Here is a 19,053-nt window from a genome sequence, read left to right on the forward strand (position 1 = left end):
AATCATCAAATTATAGATAAAGGAGAATTGTCTCAACCTGATTAAAAGCATCTACAAAAAATCTACAGTGAGGGGCACCTTGGTGGCTCAGTCAGTTGAGCTTCGTTCTCTTGATTTCAGCTCAGGTCATGATCTCACCATCATGAGATCAAGTCCCATGTCGGGCTCCGCACTGGGTGGGAAGTCGGCTTGAGATTCTCTCTCCCTCTCTGAAAATTGCAAAATGCTGATGACAGAAGTCAAAGACCTAAATAAATAATATCCTGTGATCATGAATTGGAAATCTCAATATAGGTATAGTTTCAGTTCTCCTCAAATTGATCTATAGATCTCATGCGATTCCTATTAAGATACTAGCACATTTTTCTGTAGACGTAGACAAGCTTATTCTAAAACTTATAAGGTGCCCTGGAAGGATAACCTTTTCAACAATTAAGCATCCATAGGCAAAAGAAAAAAAAAAAAAAACTCAAACTGAGCCACATAACTATACAAAAATTAACTCAAAATGGATCATTGATTTAAATGTAAAACATAAAACTATAAAACCTCTAGAAAATAGGGTCAAAATGGATCATTGATTTATTTTATTTTTTTAATTTTTATTTATTTATGATAGTCACAGAGAGAGAGAGAGGCAGAGACAACATAGGCAGAGGGAGAAGCAGGCTCCATGCACCGGGAGCCCGACGTGGGATTCGATCCCGGGTCGTGCCCTGGGCCAAAGGCAGGCACCAAACCTCTGCGCCACCCAGGGATCCCTGGATCATTGATTTAAATGTAAAACATAAAACTATAAAACTTCTAGAAAATAGGGATGCCTTGGGTGGCTCAGTCGGTTAAGTGTCTGCCTTTGGCTCAAGTCATGATCCCAAAGTTGTGGGATCGAGTCCCACATTGGGCTCCCTGCTCCCGAGGGAGCCTGCTTCTCCCTCTGCCTGCCATCCCCCCTGCTTGTGCTCTCTCTCTCTCTCTCTCTCTCTCTCTCTGACAAATAAATAAATAAAATCTTTTAAAAAATCTTTTAGAAAATGAAGAGAAAATCTTTGGGCTCTAGCATGAGGCAAAGAGTTCTTAGGCTTGACATCAAGAACATAATCCATAAGAGGAAAAATCCATAAATTAAACCTCAACAAAACTAAAAACTTTTGCTTTCTGAAAGACTGTGTGAAGAGAGAGAAAAGACAAGCTACACCACAAGAAAAACCTTTTGCCCATCGCTTATCTCACAAGTGCCTGGTATCTAGAATTCATAAAAAAAAAACTACAAAACTTAGCAATGAATCAATAACCCAACTAGGAAATGAGCAAATGGCATGAACAGACATTTTATTGAAGAGAACGTACAGATGACAATTAACACCCAAAAAGGTGTTCAACATCACTAGGTCCCGGGAAAGTGCCAATTAAAACTCTGATATCACTATGCACCCAGCAGGATGACAGAAATAAAACACAGCGACAAAACCCCAGGCTGGTGAGAACGTGGGGGGAGCGCATCACCCCTGCGCTGCTGGCAAGAATGTAAAGTGGTGGTGCCCCCGTCCTGCAGGGCAGCTTGACAGTTTCCTATAAGGCGAAACATGCAGTCACCGTATGACTCAGCAATTACGCTGTTGGCGTTTATCCTAAAGAAATGAAAACTGTATCAACACAAAAATCTGCACACGAATGTTCATATCAGCTTTACTCCTTTTCTTTTTTTAAGATCTCATTTATTTATTCATGAGAGACACAGAGAGAGAGGCAGAGACTCGGGCAGAGGGAGAAGGAGGTTCCCTGCAGGGAGCCTGATGCAAGACTTGATCCTGGGACCCCAGGGTCACGCCCTGGGCTGAAGGCAGACGCTCAACCCCTGAGCCACCCAGGTGGCCCCATATCAGCTTTACTCCTAATCACCACAAACTGAAAACAACTCAGGTGTCCTTCAATGAGTGACTGGTTCAAGTAACTACAGTACAAGCATATTGTGTAAAAAAACCTCAGCATTTAAAAGAAGCAAAACTATTGATACACAACAATCTTTAGAGAATTATGATGAGTGAAAAAAAAATCTCAAAAGTTTCCCTACTGTATCAGAAGGGGAGACAGAACATGAGAGACTCCTAACTCTGGGAAACGAACTAGGGGTGGGGGAAAGGGAGGAGGGCGGGGGGTGGGGGTGACTGGGTGGTGGGCACTGAGGGGGGCACCTGATGGGATGAGCACTGGGTGTTATTCTGTATGTTGACAAACTGAACACCAATAAAAAATAAATTTATTAAAAAAAAGAGTTTCCCTACTGTATGGATCTATTTATGTAACGTTTGAAATGACAAACTTTAATGATTGTCTGGGGCCAGGCGGGGTGGGTAAGGGCGGGGGTGTCCGTGGATATGGTTTTAAAAGAGCCACACCTGGAGTCTCTGCGGTGGCCGCAGTGCTCTGACTGGTGGTGGATACCCAAGCTAGACACATGTAGAGCTGAACATTACAGAGTCAAGCCACACACACACACACACACACACACACACACACACAGAGAGATAGGTACAAAAAATAAAAATAAAAGAAAGGAGAAAAGGGTGAGGAGACAGATTTCAAGTTCTAGTTTGGGATAAAGTTTGGAGTAGGGCCATCTCTGCAGGTTAAACAAGAAAGAGAGAGAAAATGCTGCAGAAGGAAAACAGAAAAGCAAGTCACGGAGAGTGAGAGGATATTTATGAAGCATGTATGTGATGAGACGTATCTAAAATAAATCTCAAAGTATGATTTAATAATGGGCAACAATAAACTCTGTAATATATATTTTAAAGCTTTCTGTTTAAAACTGCCTGGATTTCGGACCAAAACATCAGAAAACGGCTATGAGAGATGCTAGAGACTGAAATAGTCTTCTGATTGCAATGCACTTACACAAATTCTCTAGCATAACAGATAAGATCTTTTACCACCTGGCCTCAGTTTACCCCGTTGGTCCTACCTGCCTTTGCTGTCCAACACGCGGACCGTGATTTAGCCTCACAGGGATATTTGAACATAAGCAGCCCTTCCGTGCTTCTAGAACATGGGGCAGAAGAAGCCCCAGGGACATCTGGAGACTCTGAGGTCAAAGGGACCGGTGACTCAGTTCCTAGGTAAAACCCAGGGAAGCATCAAGACACCGGCACGGACGTGAAGGTTCCATGTGCCTAATCACACAGCGCAGTTGAGAGCCTTCTAGAAGCAGCAGAAGGTCTGGGAAGGCAATGGACTGGCTGAGACAGAGGCAGACGTGGAGAAACCCTGAGAGGGGAACGAGAGCAGATTCAGCGATGACCTGTGGGCCGAGGCCAAAGGGCAGACAGAAACCAGGGCAGGTCAGCACAGAGCCCTGCCCGGGGACACCTGTCACCAGCTAACGGCCAGCCCTCAGGCCTAACCAGGCACGAGTGTAGGGGCGCTCAAGGGGCTGAGATGACTCTGCATCACCGAACAAAGTGGAGGGTTTGTGACCTGGATTCTAAACTGGATTCTGGGTTTTTAAAGATTTTATTTATTTACTCCTGAGAGACACACAGAGAGAGGCAGAGACACAGGCAGAGGGAGAAGCAGGCTCCATGCAGGGAGCCCATGGGGGACTCGATCCCAGGACCCGGGGGTCACCACCTGAGCCCCAGGCAGATGCTCAACCACTGAGCCCCCCAGGCGTCCCCAGAATGGAGGCTTAATCTAGACATTAATCATGTTACAGGAAAGCAAGCTTAGAATTCTTGGTTATTAGCTGTGTAGACTCAACTACAAATAATTCCTATAACTTAGAGCTTCCTAACGTTCTCAGTGCACAGCAAGTCCTCCATGGGTGTTTACTGTGAGAATGAATAAAAGGCATAATAATGATTTTAAGCCATCCCCCAGTTCTGAAATCCTGGCATTTATTTTGTTTTTTGTTTTTTGTTTTTTGTTTTTCAAAAACCTCCAGGTCCCCACCAGGTGGCGTCCAGCATCTGGAATTCTTCACTTCCCGGGTTGCTCCCGGATTTTTCTCCCCTGTGATCCGTGCTTCCTTGTTCACAGTTGGCAGAGATGTTTCCGACTATTTCACTAGAGACTTAAACTTGCTCTTCTCATGCAAAACTGCTGGGCTTTCCCCTCCAATCTTTCCCAGCTTGCTTCTGCAACTGCAGAGGGGAAAAAAAAGAAAGAAACAAAGAAAGAAAGAAAGAAAGAAAGAAAGAAAGAAAGAAAGAAAGAAAGAAAGAAAGAACTATCTAGTTGCAGCTCACCTAAGCACCAGAGCAGCTGCTGAGAACAGGTCCATGGCACTTTCTCGAACATGTTCTTCGGACACAGACTTTAGGGCATTGTCCTCCCTTCTGCATACGTCTGTCGGGCCCATCTCAGTTTTGTGCTCTCCGCCCCCATTACTTCGTGAGAAGTAACATTCTATTTTGACTTAAATACGTATTTTAAAGCTTTCTGTTTAAAACTGTTGGCATTCCGGACAAAAACATCAGAAAACAGCTACGAGAGATGCTAGAGCAGCTTAGAAAACCTTCCTTGGGAAACAAAGCTTCTCAAAAAAAAAAAAAATGACTTAAATTTTTTGAACATTGAAAAATATCCCTCTCTGAGAAATAAAACAAAGACGATCTCAGTTACTTGAAGGTGAGTAAGTCAGGGACTTGAAGATGAGGAGAGGATCCTGGAAAGAGGAGAGCGAGAGACCTGAGCCTGCACAGGTTTCTTTCCTGGCCTCTCCTTGGGAGACACTAAATGGTTGTTCGTGAACCTCGTGGACTGTCACTGTTCCTGGGGCTCCTGGGCTCTTTCTAGGCATCATCCCAGGCAGATCAATCACCCCAGATTCCAGTACCTGCAGGCTGTTCCTGGGTGACTGCCAGTCATCCTTCTAGAATAGCTCTTACTCACCAGCTACAGACAACCGACTGCCCACCTCCACCTCCCGGGGAACTAAAATTCCCCAAGCCCAGCGCTGGACCCTGCCACTACCACCACTGCCCCCTTGTCCTTGGTGGACAACGACACCGCCACCCACTCAAGACAGGGACATGGGAATTCATCGCCAATGGGCCTTCTCCCTGCCTCCTACCTAATCGGTCACCTGGTCCTGGCATGGGGATCTACTCTGCAGTTCCCACTCCCATCCTTTCCACTCGAGTCCTAATATCCTCGTCTTGGTTTAAGCCCTGGTCTCTTCTACTCTGAGTAATGCTGCAAGCTCTAAACGCACTTCCCTGCCTCACCACCCTCCACTCCTCACCCACGGCCTCCAGACTGGTCCCAACACAGGTGTGATGGTGCAACCAGCTCCTAGAAGTCCAAACTCCTCCTTCCGGAGTCAGCCCTCACCTCCTGTAACATCACCCACCCCTCCTCCTGACCTGGACCCTGCATTCCAATCTTCTGAACTACTGACGTCCACCAAGGGGCCCCCTTCCTCCATGCCCCACGCTTTAATTAGTGCTCAGGCTGCATCCCCTCTCCACGATGTCCTTTATCTCCTCCCTCCTTCATCTAGAAAACTCCTTATCATTCTCCGAGACCCAGATCATCCCCCCAGTTGACCATTCTTTTCTCTGTCCTGTGTTGGTACCTTGTATATAAACCAATCCGAGTGTCATTGTCCTCTCATGCCAACACTATGAGCTCCCTGACAGCTCCTTATTTTTGTGTTTAGTGACGAGCACGGTGCCTGGCCCTACTCAGGGCTCTGAATACCTTGAACAGTGAATAAATGAAGAGGCAGGATATTAAAGATCAAAATTTACTGACTGCTTAATGAGACAAGCACTTTGCGAAACCTTTGGAAGCTTTATCTCATCGAATTCAACAGTCCAACAGTCCAAGGTTCTGTAATTACTCTGTTTGGCAGCTGATAAATTTCAGGAAGTTAAGAAATACATGCAAAATCGATACATGCAAATTAAGGGCTCAATTCCTTGCTTAGTTTGCCTCGCCAGAACTGAATCTCTTCACTCAGACCTATGCTGCTTCTCCAAGAACCCGAATAGAAGGAAATACTATTCTGACACCCAAAACAATTTTTTTTTTAAGAGGAAGGTCATGGCTTCTGTAAGCTAACCACTTGAGAGCTTGACCCTGATTCTAGAAAAAAGGCAAGAGTGACTTTTAAGCCTGGCTTGTGAACATTTAGTGAGGGGAGTCTCACTAATACCCTCGGGCATTGCCAGGAAGCAGCATGGTTTCTCTAGAAATAGGCAATTCCCAACCAGCTTCCTTCTGCTCTGGGAGGCAGGATTCCTTGAACCTAAATCTAGGGAAGTAGAGTAGGTGCGTGAGGATGTGTGTGACTCACCCCCATCCTCCCCAGCCCTGCCCCATGGCACAGCAGCCATGCCACTTTGGATGTTGAAGCCAACTTTAGGGGTGTGTACTGTCTAAACTAGACGAAACTAGTGTTTCTCCAAGTACTGGTCTATAGGATTATCCGCATGCTTGATAAAAATTAGTTTCTTGGGGCGCGCCTGGCTGGCTCAGTTGGAGGAGCATGTGACTGTTGATCTCAGGGTCATGAGTTCAAGCCCCATGTTGGGTGCAGACATTGCTTAAGTAAATAAAACTAAAAAAAAAAACTAATTTCTTATTTCAGTGCTTAGAGATTCTGAGTCAGTAAGTCCAGGTGCCCAGGAATCTTCTCCCAGAGGAACTGACAAAGGTAGGCGAGAACTACACTTCAGAACCAATCGTGAGAACACAACCCCTTGCTGGGACCCTCAGTTTAAGCCAATCAGAATCTGGTTTTATCCTGGAAATGGTTCCTGGTCTAGGCCTAAGTGCTAGGGTGACTCACTTCCGTGTTTGCTCCAGATTTTCTTGGTGTTGGTGCTGCAAGCCCACATCCCAGGACACTCCTCACTCCCAAGCAACTCGGGATTATTGGTCACTTCAGAGGTGATCTAGGAGGTTGTCCAACTGGAAAAATACTCTTCTACTCACACTTTCTTCCCTTCTCACCCTCCTCTGGGCACAGACAAGGCAGCATGTTGTCCCCCACTGCTGTTGGCAGCCATCTGACAACCGCAAGGGAAGCTGGCCCGGGGACAACACACGGGAGAAGCTAGAACAAACTACAAACAGCAGAACAGAGTCGCAGGCCTGGTGGTACATGCCCGAGGCCCTCCCTACCTCTGTGCGCTAATGAAGGTCCTTATTGTTTATTCCTGGTTGATTTAGAGTCCACCCTTGCGTGCAAAAACATTCTAACCAGTGCAGTTTGGCAAATCGAGGTGTTCGGAAGCACTATGACAAAGTCGCTTTCAGACAAAATGAAGATGTGGGCTGAGAAACAGGATAGCAGGGCAAATCCGTCACTTTCGAATGTGCCTAAGTTCTTCCGGGTTCTGTTTTACCGGAAGTTATGGGGGAAAACGTATGAAAACCTGAAGGAATATGTCAAATATTCTATGAAAGCTGGCATAAGGACCTAAAGGTAACAAGATGAAATTTAATACCAATAAATGTAAAGCCCTACATCTAGGCCCAAAACAGTCATTACTTTCACAAGTGCAAGATGGCGGAAACATGGCTTAAGAGCCGCACGTGTGAAAGATTTAAGGATTTTGGTTGACTGTAAACTCAATACAAGCCGACGGTGTGATGTGGTTGCCAAAAATGCTAATGCTGTTGTAGGCTGCCTTACTAGAAGTGTAACAAAGATCTCCCTCAGGCCACACCAGCCATAATAACCTTTTACAAAACAGGATTTTTCTACTTTTATAACCACCTGTGTTCTCCTGTTTAGCCCATGGAAATTGTAGACGACCTCCCCCACCATCTCTTTCTGAGAATCTTTTGGAATCTTATTGTGAGCCTGTCCCTCTACTTTCTTTTAGAAACTATTTCCACCATGGATGAAGCTAGCTGGCTGGCTGCTTTTTCACATTTTCATACTCAAGCTACTAAATAAAGACTAAAGAAAATAAATGATAGCACTACAAAGTCACCACTGTTACCTCCAGCTAGAGCCCTCCATACTATTCAACAGCCTTTCATTATCCCAAGACAGGGCTCTGTCCTCTTGCTCATTACCTTTCCCTCCTTTTCTTGAGGCCCACACCTCCCTTCTCTCTGTGGACCTAACCTCTTTCTTCATGAAAATATAATCTGAATTAACATAGAGCCTTCATCTCTCTCAGGACCCCGGCTACCTGATTTTCTGGACATCCCCATGGGGTTTCCATCCCAAACTGAGAGATATTGAGACCTGTGGAAGCCAACAAGCATCTCCAACTGGGCATCCTTGGAGGACTTCCATGTTTTTCATGAATCCCTTTGGTTCCAATACCTCTGTCATTGCAGAATAAACAACCAAAGTGCCAGGGTCCTCTAGGTTACAGGCACAGCTGTGTTCCAACCAAACTGTTACCTGGTGCCAGCTAGTGCCTTCCTATCTCAAGAAAAACTGATCCTTCAGCTTTTGCTGGTGGAATCCCTTCAGAGAGGCTGGAAGTTAATGTATCTTCTCTTTTTTACCATCCCACCTTCATTGTCACTGATCCCACACTCACCTTGGGCGACCAAAACCTTCTTCATCATTTCACCAAATGATAGAGCTTTCCCAGAAACTGGCTTATATAACTGATCATGTCACAGGGTCTATTTCTCAAATTTATGCATCATGCCTAGGAATGCCTCCGCCCCTAGCCGCAAACACAACTTAGGCCCAAGGTGAATCTCTTCCACCTGGAAAACTAGGAGCTAATGAATAAGAAGTCAAATTCCTGGCCAAGCACATCTGAGCCTCTCCTCCCTGCTCTTCCAACTCCTCAGGAGGCGTCTCTCCCTGTCTTCACCACTGTTCTGTGCCTGACACCTCCTACCTGTTCAGAGCCCATTTCTCTCCAGAACCTTCATCCTCTTGGGGGATAGGGAGGGATTTTTCTCTTTGTGCATATATGCATACTCGAGTCTTGCCAATGCCCCTAAGAAATAATAGAACAAGATTTTGTTTTTAAATTTCTTGACCCAGTGGCATAAACTAATAAAAATGTGCCCTGGAGTAGAATCTAATGTAAATCCTCCTCCATAAATAAGCTCATATCTCTCTTTTTCCTTTGAGTATTAAAAGTAGAATTGGCTATGCAACAGCAATCTTTTTTTTTTTTTAAGGGTTTGATGTGAGGAGTATAGTAAAGTGAACAGAGATAGAAGCCAACCGCATATTTTCCATCTTCTCCTCATCCTTCTACAGTATTGGAGTGGGGTTACAAAAGACAAGAATATAGGGTCTTCCAGCCTAAGTGCTCTCGGACTGCAGCACGGGGTGGGCTCTCAACTGGCCAAGATTGGCCAGCCCTTTCTGTCTGTTCCAGGGGGGCTCAGCATGGACAGAACCTTGTCCTCTTTCATTCCAGCTCCTGGGCCTCCCCAGCAGGCCCCCAATCCACAGCTGCTCTACTGTCAGTTGGTTTTGCCAATGTTGCCACGGTGCGGCCCTCATCAGCTTCCCAATGCCCTCACCTCTTCTCTCCTCAGCCAATTTCACATTCCACCCCCTGGCCTGTTCCATGGGAATCTCCATCACTGAGGTTCCCCAATGACCACATTGTTGCAAATTCAATTAACATTCTCCAAGCCCTTTCTTAGTTGAATTCTCTACAATATCTGTTGCTGGGTTTTATTGGTCTTCTCTTGAACGTTTTCTTCCTTACTTCCCATGAAATCACTGGGTTTAGTCACTCTTTCTGCCCCCAGGCCATTTAGTCTCAGTGTCCCTAGTCGTCATCTCTTATTTCCTCAAGTATTAGTGTTCCCCAAGACTCTGGTCTTTTCCCTTTCCTCTTCTATCTTTGTCCCACTTTTGAGTGTTTCAACTCCCCTCCATGATCTCAATTAGCCCCTACAGATTGCCAACTTCCAAAGCCATACCTTTAGTGCCCATCTCTCTTCTGAGGTCCTAACCCAGCCCCGTACCCCAAATAAACATTGAATATCCAGTAAGAGACTTCAAACCCAACATGATAAAAATTGAACTCCAAATAACACTCACCCACCCCAACTCTAGGCCTTCTTCCCCTGTGATCTTTATCTCTGTTAATGATACTATATTCACATACCTGAGGGCATCTGGAACTTCTCCCTTTCCCTTACTGACCCCCATTGCTTCTATGGGTTAAAACCCTATGCCTTCTCTAAAGGCCCAGTGTCTACTGATCTAGTTCAGGTTTTTATTATTGTCTGGATGGTGGCAACACCCCCCCCCCAAAGGGTCTCCTTCACCTCAGTCTAGTGTCCCACTCCCTTCCTACTGCCTGTCTATTCCCCTATTTCCAGATAACTGTTTTTTCTAATGATATGATAATCTCATCTCCTTGCTTAAGATTCTTCAGTAGTGCCTTCTCACAGACTTCAAGACAAATGCCAAATTCCTTACCATGAACTATAAGGCCATTATTATCTGCTCCTGCTTTGCTTTCTAGGCTCTTTACCAGTACCCTCCAACTCAGTCCTCAGGCTATAACTACAGGAGTTATAGCCTCAGTCTCATGAGAATATTCTGCAGCAGGAAAGAATATATATATATATATATATATATATATATATATATATATATATATAGCAGAGAACAAAGCCTTCCTTCCCTTAAAAACCATCAGTTTAATTCCAAACATCATTGTTCATTGTGTGGTCCCTAAAGGCAGTGGAGGGATTTTTGTTCATATTTTTATCTCTAATGTTTAGCATGGTGCCTGGCCTATTGCAATGTTTCATAAATGCCATGGAAGCCAAAACCAAACAAAGGGGGATAGAAATGAGAGAAAATACAAGGAAATGGTGCAAGAGAAAGAAAGAAAAAAGAAAAAGAAACTGAGAGAAAATAAAAAAAAAAAGAAAGGAAAGGAAGAGGGGAGGGAGAACGACAGTGGGAGCAGAGGAAAGGAAGGAAGAAAGGAAGGAAGGAAGGAAGGAAGGAAGGAAGGAAGGAAGGAAGGAAGGGCTGTCTTTAATTGCACTATTTTATACTGTTTCAAACCACATTCTGCTCTTGGCCTGTCTCTGTCTGTCTTACAAAAACATGCGGCACCCAAAACTTACCACATAATTTTTTAATTAAAAAAAAAAAACTAATAAAAGAATTTTTGTTTGAGAAATAGAATATTTGTCCTAAAGCATCAAAGAATCTTGTTGGAAAGCAAGCATCTAAGCATCTGCAGGCAGCTGAGGATTTTTTGAAGAAAAGGAGAAATGTTAGGAATTGAACAGAATTATTAACTTTGTGTCTCATTAATGTTTAATCCTAGGTATATCTTAAGAAAACAGAAGAGAGAATATTAAAGTTCCCCTGTCCTTTAATTGAATATTCTAAGTATCCTAGACTCTCGACTTAGATAAAATCAGGAGCCTGGAGTAATAACTGTCCCAAGATTAAATAACATTAAATCCCTTTCTTCCTGTTTTCTAATCTATGCTGACACCGGGCTCTAACCCTTTCCCTTTGTCTTAAGTGCTATCCCTCTCTCCCAGCAAATATATGAGACCTATCCTGGATAATGTCCCCATGGGGTGAGGCTGGTCATGGGGGAGGGCATTTGTGCTAAGGTAGCTAAGAAAAATCCCCCCACTGCTAAAAACACTGTCATAAGATGCCACAGCTCATACAAAGATCAGAGGGACTGCCCAGGACAAATTCACAAATCCAAGGTGAAAAGCCTTGGAATCAAGATAAAGTGTACTCTCTCTTCCAATAGCAGTCATATAATTTGGGAGCTCATGAACTGATGTTAAGAGGAAAAATATTACATTTTTAACCTTTAAAGCCTTGGCCAGAAATGCATACTTTTGAGGGATTTGATTTGCTGCATTGCCTATCTCTAGTCAATGAGGAAGAAATAGAGTGATGAAATGTCATGAACGGCTGCGTGTACTGGTGTGGTGGAAGGAGGCTTCCGGTTGCCAGTGACTGAGCCAGTGACTGGAGTCAGGAGAGGAAGGGTTGGCAGGAGCCAGGGTATCTTCCCTGGATGGACAGGATTTTGGACTTGACTCTGTACAGGCAACTTGAAAGCATTCATTGGGGATCCCTGGGTGGCCCAGTGGTTTAGCGCCGCCTTCATGCCCAGGGTGTGATCCTGGAGTCCCGGGATCGAGTCCCACACAGGGTTCCCTGCATGGAGCCTGCTTCTCTGCCTGTGTCTCTGCCTCTGTGTGTGTGTGTGTGTGTGTGTCTCTCATGAATAAATAAATAAAATCTTAAAAAAAAAAAAAAAAGAAACCATTCATTGAACGGGTTAAGCTCAATAGTGAAACAGATCTGGTTTTAGGAAGGGGACATGGGCAGCAGATAGAATAAAGACCGGGAGGGAGAACAGTTGGGATGTTTTGGCAAAAATCCAGAGTAGATATTCTAGAGTCCAAATTCAGGCAGCAGGAAGGAACAGTTTGGTGGTGAAAAGATCAACGAGAGAAAGGGAAAAACTAGATAAGAGGAATGGTAATGGTAGTGGGAGATCTTTCTTCCCTAACTCCAACCAGGTGGTCTAATTTCACTTAGCTTCCCCAAAACCTAACAAGCTTACAGGGTAGGACTTCTTTTACGGGCTCTACAGATCCAGCCATTTAAAGCAGAGCTTCTTACCAGTGTCATCTGTCAGCATCACCTACGGAGCTTTCTAGCATTTAATGCTTCCCGGGTACTGCGCCACGCTCTTCTCGTTGCCAATTCTGTTGGGTACTCTTGGTCAACAAAATTACTGCTTTGAGATGAAACCACACTGTCAAGCACACGCTCCAGACATTAAAAAAGATAAACTTTCCTTAACTCTTCAAAGGCCTCGCTAAACCACGCATTTTTAAAATGTCCAACATAAAAATGAGCAGCATATTTTCCTGTTCAAATATTTGAAATGTACTCCTTGTTTTATGGCTATTTATAGTGTCCCACTGACTGCTTATGACATGTTTTCTTGGGGATATAATTAAAAGGAGAATTTGCAAAGAATAATGAAAAACATAAACTTGTCAGATGAATAAAACGATTTCAGATAAAATAGCGTACTGGTTCCGTCACCCTCCCCTCTGACGTCCATCAGAATTACAGCTGGTAGATGCTGAACACTCACCTTCTGGAGTCTGTCTCCCAAATTCTTAGTAAAATTAGAGAAGGAGCTGGAAACTGAATTGCATTTAGCTTCCTCAGGTACTAATGTGAGTAGCCCATAGGCCATGCTTTGGGAAACCTTCTTTTGTACTCGGGTTACTAGCGCCTCCAGCCAAATGTTTCTGACCTCTGTGTCGTCGACATCGATTTTTCATTCCCTCCTCCTTGAACCCAGCTGTCCTAATCCATTTGGAAATCATGCTCATCAAAACTGCAAAGGAAAACCTTTTGATGTTTTATTTATTTTGGGGAGAAAATTGTGACCTCAAATACCATGGGTAGGGCTACAGAAAATTAATTATGACCTCAAATACCGTGAGTAGGGCTGCAGACTATTAGACGCCAGGAGGCCCCTCTCTCAGGCTGCTATGTAGCTAACTTCCCTGACTGTGGGCTGGCTCTGGCCCCGGCATGGAGGGATTTGCACGAAGAGCCCTCCATGCTCACGGAGGTTACAAGAATATGGCATTTATCATCAGATTCAGTTCAGGTTCTAACAGATAACAAGGTTAAGATTAATGCAAAGAGTGGCTCTCAAGTCTGGAGCAGAAAGCTAGGTCAGGAACCAGAAGAAACAGTAAGAAGATACAGACAAGACGGAAACCAGGTAGGCACATGAGAGCTAGACTGGTGTTAAGTGGACACTAGGGTCACCTGCAGAATTTAACAGCAACAACAGCAACAACGACAAAATAATAATACTAGTACCCAGGTGCCAGGTGCACTACATCAGTAACTCCGGAAGTGGACCCAAGGATAGGTAGTCTCAAAGTGCTCCAGGTGATTCTATGTGAAGCCAACGTTGAGATCCACTCCTCCAAATACCTCCTTTCTCTGAATAGCCTGTTGCCCTGACTGATGACATTCATTGGCCCAACTGCAAATGAAAAGGCTCAAATTCCACTACCTTTGGTCAGGACTTACTGGTCTTTCAAGACACAGCTCCAATATCATGCTTGTAATGATGTCTTTCCTGATCCCCACTCCAATCTCGTTCTTCCTGTGTGCTGATAGCCTGCGTAGATATGGTGTCATCACGGCACCTGTTAACTCTATGCACTTACCTGTCTCCTTCACTGGATCCCCAAGGGCATGACTCATATGGTTTCATATCCTGGTCCCACTTGGCATATTGTCTGGAAGGTAACAGACCCTCAATAAAAGTTTATTGAATTCTTAAGAACCCAGTAAATACTTATTTATTCTTAAATACATATTTAACCACTATGTAGCTCATTTTCTTTCTTTTTTTTTTAAAAAGATTTATTTATTTATTTATTTATCTATTTATTTATGATAGACATAGAGAGAGAGAGGCAGAGACACAGGAGGAGGGAAAAGCAGGCTCCACGCTGGGAGCCCGATGTGGGACTCGATCCCGGGACTCCAGGATCGCGCCCTGGGCCAAAGGCAGGCACCAAACCGCTGATTCACCCAGGGATCCGTATGTAGCTCATTTTCAACATCTATTAAGTAAAAAATCAGGGCACCTGGATGGCTCAGTCGGTTAAGTGTCTGCCTTCGGTTCAGGTCATGATCTCAGGGTCCTGGGAGGGAGCCCCCCACCTTGGTCTCCCTACTCAGTGGAGAGTCTGCTTCTCCTTTTCCCTCTGCTGCTTCCTCTGCTTGTGTTCTCTTTCCGTCAAATAAATAAATAAAATCCAAAAAGAAAAAAAGAAAGATTGAACTGTGTTGTCTCTAAATCTTAATCCCTTTGAGATCTAAAACTCAGTGATTTTTTTCTCTTTGTATCACATAAAATATATACATATGATTCCAGAAATAACGCATTAGGCTTGGACTCCTTTGCATCTCCCAAACTTTCATATGTACTCTATCTGCCTAGCATCTTGGTAAAATGCAAATTATAATTGGACAGGTCTGTGGTGAGGCCTGAGGTTCTGTACTTCGACTAAGCTCTCAAGTTGTTGTATCTGGTGAGCGATGACACTTTGGGTAGCATAATTTTAGGGGATAGAGGCAGATCCTAGTCTTCCCTGAGTTCCCATCATACATTATAAGGCAGAGAAGATAATCCTTAGCACCAGACTGCCTGGGTCAGATCCTGGCCCTGACACTCCCATTAAGACCATGAGTCATCCTAACATATTTGTGCCTCAACTTCTTCATCAGTAGCAGAGGGATAACAATAGAGTTTTTTGGTGAAATTAGTGAGTTAATTCATGTGCAGTCCCTACAATGGTGCCTCACATGTAATAAGCCAATACATATTAACACTATATATATACATTATATATATATAATATTAATATATATATATTAAGAAGAACTGAAAACTTCTTTTCAGTTAATTAGTTTCAGAAGGGATCAGTTCTATTTGTCAGAAGCACTGATTTTTCTTTTTTTTCAATCTTGAAAACAGTAAAGAGAAGATATTTTTTCTTCCTTTGAAAAGCAAATACTAGATCCATAGGCAAAGAAAAGATCAAAAGAGAGAAAAAAATTCAGCTCGCCACTCTTCAGTCCCATCATTCTCTGCTTTCTCATCCCTGCCCCATTGCAACATTGAAAATACAGAATGTTACCATGTCAGAAAAAGTGACTTGCAAGGATTAAAACCCACTTCTGGCCAGAAGATACAAATGGACACTCGGTACAGCGTAACTCTCAGCACAAAATCACACTATTCTTTTAATAATAAGGTTCAAAGCTTATTTCCTGATGCTAAGATAGCAGTTCTTCAGCAAGACAATTGGGTTTTCAAAGAGGAGTGTCAAAGTTTTGGGGAGTCGTCAGAATGCAAGAAGGAATCGCCCCAACCTGAAACACTCTCAGAGCAAGCACAGGGCTCAGTTCGAAAGAAGAAGGAAGAGAAGCATCAGAGAGTAGAAGAAAACAACAACAACAAAAAACAAACAGGCAAACAGAAAATCTGACATTATTAGGAGCCTTGTGTTACCTTAAATAGGAGAAGGAGAGGGGCGCCTGGCTGCATCAGTCCGAAGAGCGTGCAACTCTTGATCTCAGGGTCGTGATTTCGAGCCCCGCGATGGGTGTAGAGAATTACCTAAACAAATAAATATTTATAAAAAGAAAGGGAAAAGGGGATAAGGAAAAAAAAAGAGGTTCAAAAGCAATCATTATTGAGTCCTTACTATGTGCCAATGGCTTCAAATATATTCAAGTTGTAAACATCCTGAAACACTCTCTGCGGAAGGCATGTTGAAGCTCACTTTACAGTTGAGGAACCTGAGGGGAGGGTCGTCCTTGTCTGACTCTGATTTGGCAGAGCTGGGATCCGAATCTGCTGCCAGTGTACATTCTGTTACCAGTTAGTCCCGTCTCCTGAAACAGACTTCGGAAGAGCCTCCAGATCTGAGCTTTCTCAAGTTAAAATCAAGCTTAAGGTCACATAATAACTAACAAGCCAGGGCAAAGCGAAGCAGGAATGAATATATAAAACAGCTGAAATTGTGCCAAAGACACATTCCCCCTCTTAGTTTTATGGAGAGGGTAAGTCCTGGGACGTGACCAAGGTAGTCGACCTCCTTACCTGCCAGCCTTGTAGGCTTGATGCCAGCCAGGTGTGCAATGTCCCTTCTTTTGTTTTAAGGCATGTTTGGAGAAGAATGTCTGCCTTGCAGAGCAATTCAAGGTGAAAACTCAACCAATAGCTTGAATTCCGCCCCTGGCTTCATCCTGTACTAGAACAGAGGTTGCTGGAGTTGCCAATACTGCTCTCATGAGGGTAAATTCCATCGGGCCACTGAGCTCCTGTTAGGTGAAGGAGGTTCACCCAGTGGGAAAAATGAATCCAGGGCCTTGAAAGATGGTTGATGTAACACTCAGAGTTTAGTGAATCTAAAGTTGGATCTATTTACTTACTCATGTCTGAGCAGAACAGAATAGAACCCCTGGCCTGTGGGTTTAATCTCTATCTCTTTAGGCCATGAGACCCTTTGCATATCCCGACTTATGCAATTCACTGATTACATTTCCTACTTTTAATGTTGAACCTAACACGTTCCTCTTGGTTTGGCTACAAGGAAGAAAAAGAACTTTACCCCTGATTAAAATTTTCAGAAAATCTAGTTTTCACACTTGGAAAAGTCCAATTATTTCTTATTCAGTTAGAAGTCCCTGTGTTAGAAGAAAGAAAATCACTGATAATGATACTCTTAAGAGAACCAAATAACTCAACAGTGTCTCATCATTTGGGGTTTTCCTAAACAGAAAACTATTGAAACCTTTTTATTTTAACTTTATGCTTTCCACAGTATATATGAATAGAATAAAAGGAAAACATAGTCCTATTCGTTAATTAGTATGTTAGGAATTTTCAAAATGCTGTGAAGAAGTACTTAAAATGGAAAATGACTGCAAATTCCAAGGTATTTTTTTTAACATGACCTAAGAATAAGGTATTTTTGATAATCAGATTATTGTCTATACTGTATATGAATTAAATACTTCTGAAGAATTAGAATTTTCTGAACACTGAGGTGACTTAGAAAATGTGATTTAATCTTTCTTTGGTGATCAGAAGATATTTTAAAACTTTTTTAAAAAGATTTTTTATTTATTTCTCTGAGAGAGAGAGAGATAGAAAACAGGAGCAGAGGAGAGGAATAGAGGGTGAGGGAGAAGCAGATTTTCTGCTAAGCGGGGATCCTGACCCAGAGCTCTATCCCAGGACCCTGAGATCATGACCCAAGCTGAGGGCAGACGCTTAACTGACAGCCATCCAGGAGCCCCAGTATTCTAAAATTTTATGCATTTTCAAGGTCACCGAAATAAACACCAATTAACACAATTTAACTTGTTACTTCCAAAACACAAGCGTCATTATTAAGAGAAATGCGAAGTTAATAGAGTGACCAATAAACCGTATTTCACTGTAACCCATAATGTTTTGGAAGATATGTCCACTGTGTGTGTTTTTATTAAAGTATATTATTGAGAAATAACTATGTTAATGGTTGCGAACCTCCACACTCTACAGCTAATTAAAATGCAATTGTGTAGGATTTTTTTTGTCGCCTGCATATGGTCATTACAAAAGTGGCCAAATCTGGCATGACAAACATTGCCTCACTGAAATCCCATGTGACATGAAGAGCCAAACAAGAGCAGTGTCTCAAGTATACAAAAGCAAATCTGAGAATTTAATATTTTCTCATACATGGATTCTCAATCTAAGTAGAGGTAACTTCCCATTCAACATAAAATTGGTAAAGAATCGTCCAACTGTTCTATATAAGCTGGAAACAAAAAACAAACTTAAAACTATTTGAAGTCATCATGAGTCTTGAGAGAAATGTGTTTCTGCAGTATCACAAAAGAAAGCTCAACTTTCTCATTTAGGGGTTTGGAGGATTTATTTGGGAACATTAAGCTATACTGACTAGAAAGTGCAGTTATGTTTTAAGTGGAGCACATTAATGCAATCAGTAGCATTCATCAAGTGCATTAAACATCCACCAGAAAAAAAAAAATCCACCAGGCTTTAAAACAGAAATATTGACTAGAACATGTGCATTCATCACGTTCATAATAAAAACAGACATATTCTTAACATTTCTGTCATAGAGAAATTTCTAAAATGTTAAGTTCCTTAATGCTAAAAAAAATAATCAGATGGAAAACTGATTGGAAGGTGAAGAATAATAAGGACAGAATGGATCAAAATGGACCAAGGGGAAAAACTCACAAAACCCCCACAGCTTTTGGTGCACCTGGCTGGCTCAGTCAGTAAAGCATGCGACTCTTGATCTCAGAGTTCTGAGTTCCAGCCCCACATTGGGGATAGAGATTATTAAAAAGCAAAACAAAACACAAAAAACACAGCTTTTTAAGTATAGAACAATGATGACAGAAATCAGAATTGCCACAGAATCAAGGAAGGAGGGACGCCTGGGTGGCTCAGCGTTTTAGAGTCTGCCTTCAGCCCAGGGTGTGATCCTGGAGACCCGGGATCGAGTCCCACGTCGGGC

The 19,053-nt window shown here is 43.1% G+C and overlaps 1 long non-coding RNA gene across 8 annotated transcripts; it reads right to left on the reverse strand.

Moving 5' to 3' along the window:
* Window positions 1–723: 723 nt before the first annotated feature.
* On the reverse strand, window positions 724–16,521 carry LOC112926654 (uncharacterized). Of its 8 annotated transcripts, none has more exons than XR_012000384.1 (7): window positions 16,216–16,521; window positions 16,020–16,127; window positions 14,164–14,235; window positions 13,062–13,310; window positions 12,578–12,695; window positions 3,949–10,696; window positions 724–1,628 (listed from the first exon to the last, which is right to left on the reverse strand). It is a non-coding gene; the product is annotated as an uncharacterized lncRNA (long non-coding RNA). The 8 variants fall into 8 exon arrangements; XR_012000383.1 differs by lacking the exon at window positions 724–1,628 and having other exon boundaries at window positions 3,874–4,139; window positions 4,245–10,696; XR_012000381.1 differs by lacking the exon at window positions 724–1,628 and having other exon boundaries at window positions 3,874–10,809; window positions 16,216–16,515.
* Window positions 16,522–19,053: the final 2,532 nt, after the last annotated feature.

Source organism: Vulpes vulpes, chromosome 3 (genome assembly GCF_048418805.1).
Source record: "Vulpes vulpes isolate BD-2025 chromosome 3, VulVul3, whole genome shotgun sequence".
Classification (NCBI taxonomy): domain Eukaryota; kingdom Metazoa; phylum Chordata; class Mammalia; order Carnivora; family Canidae; genus Vulpes; species Vulpes vulpes.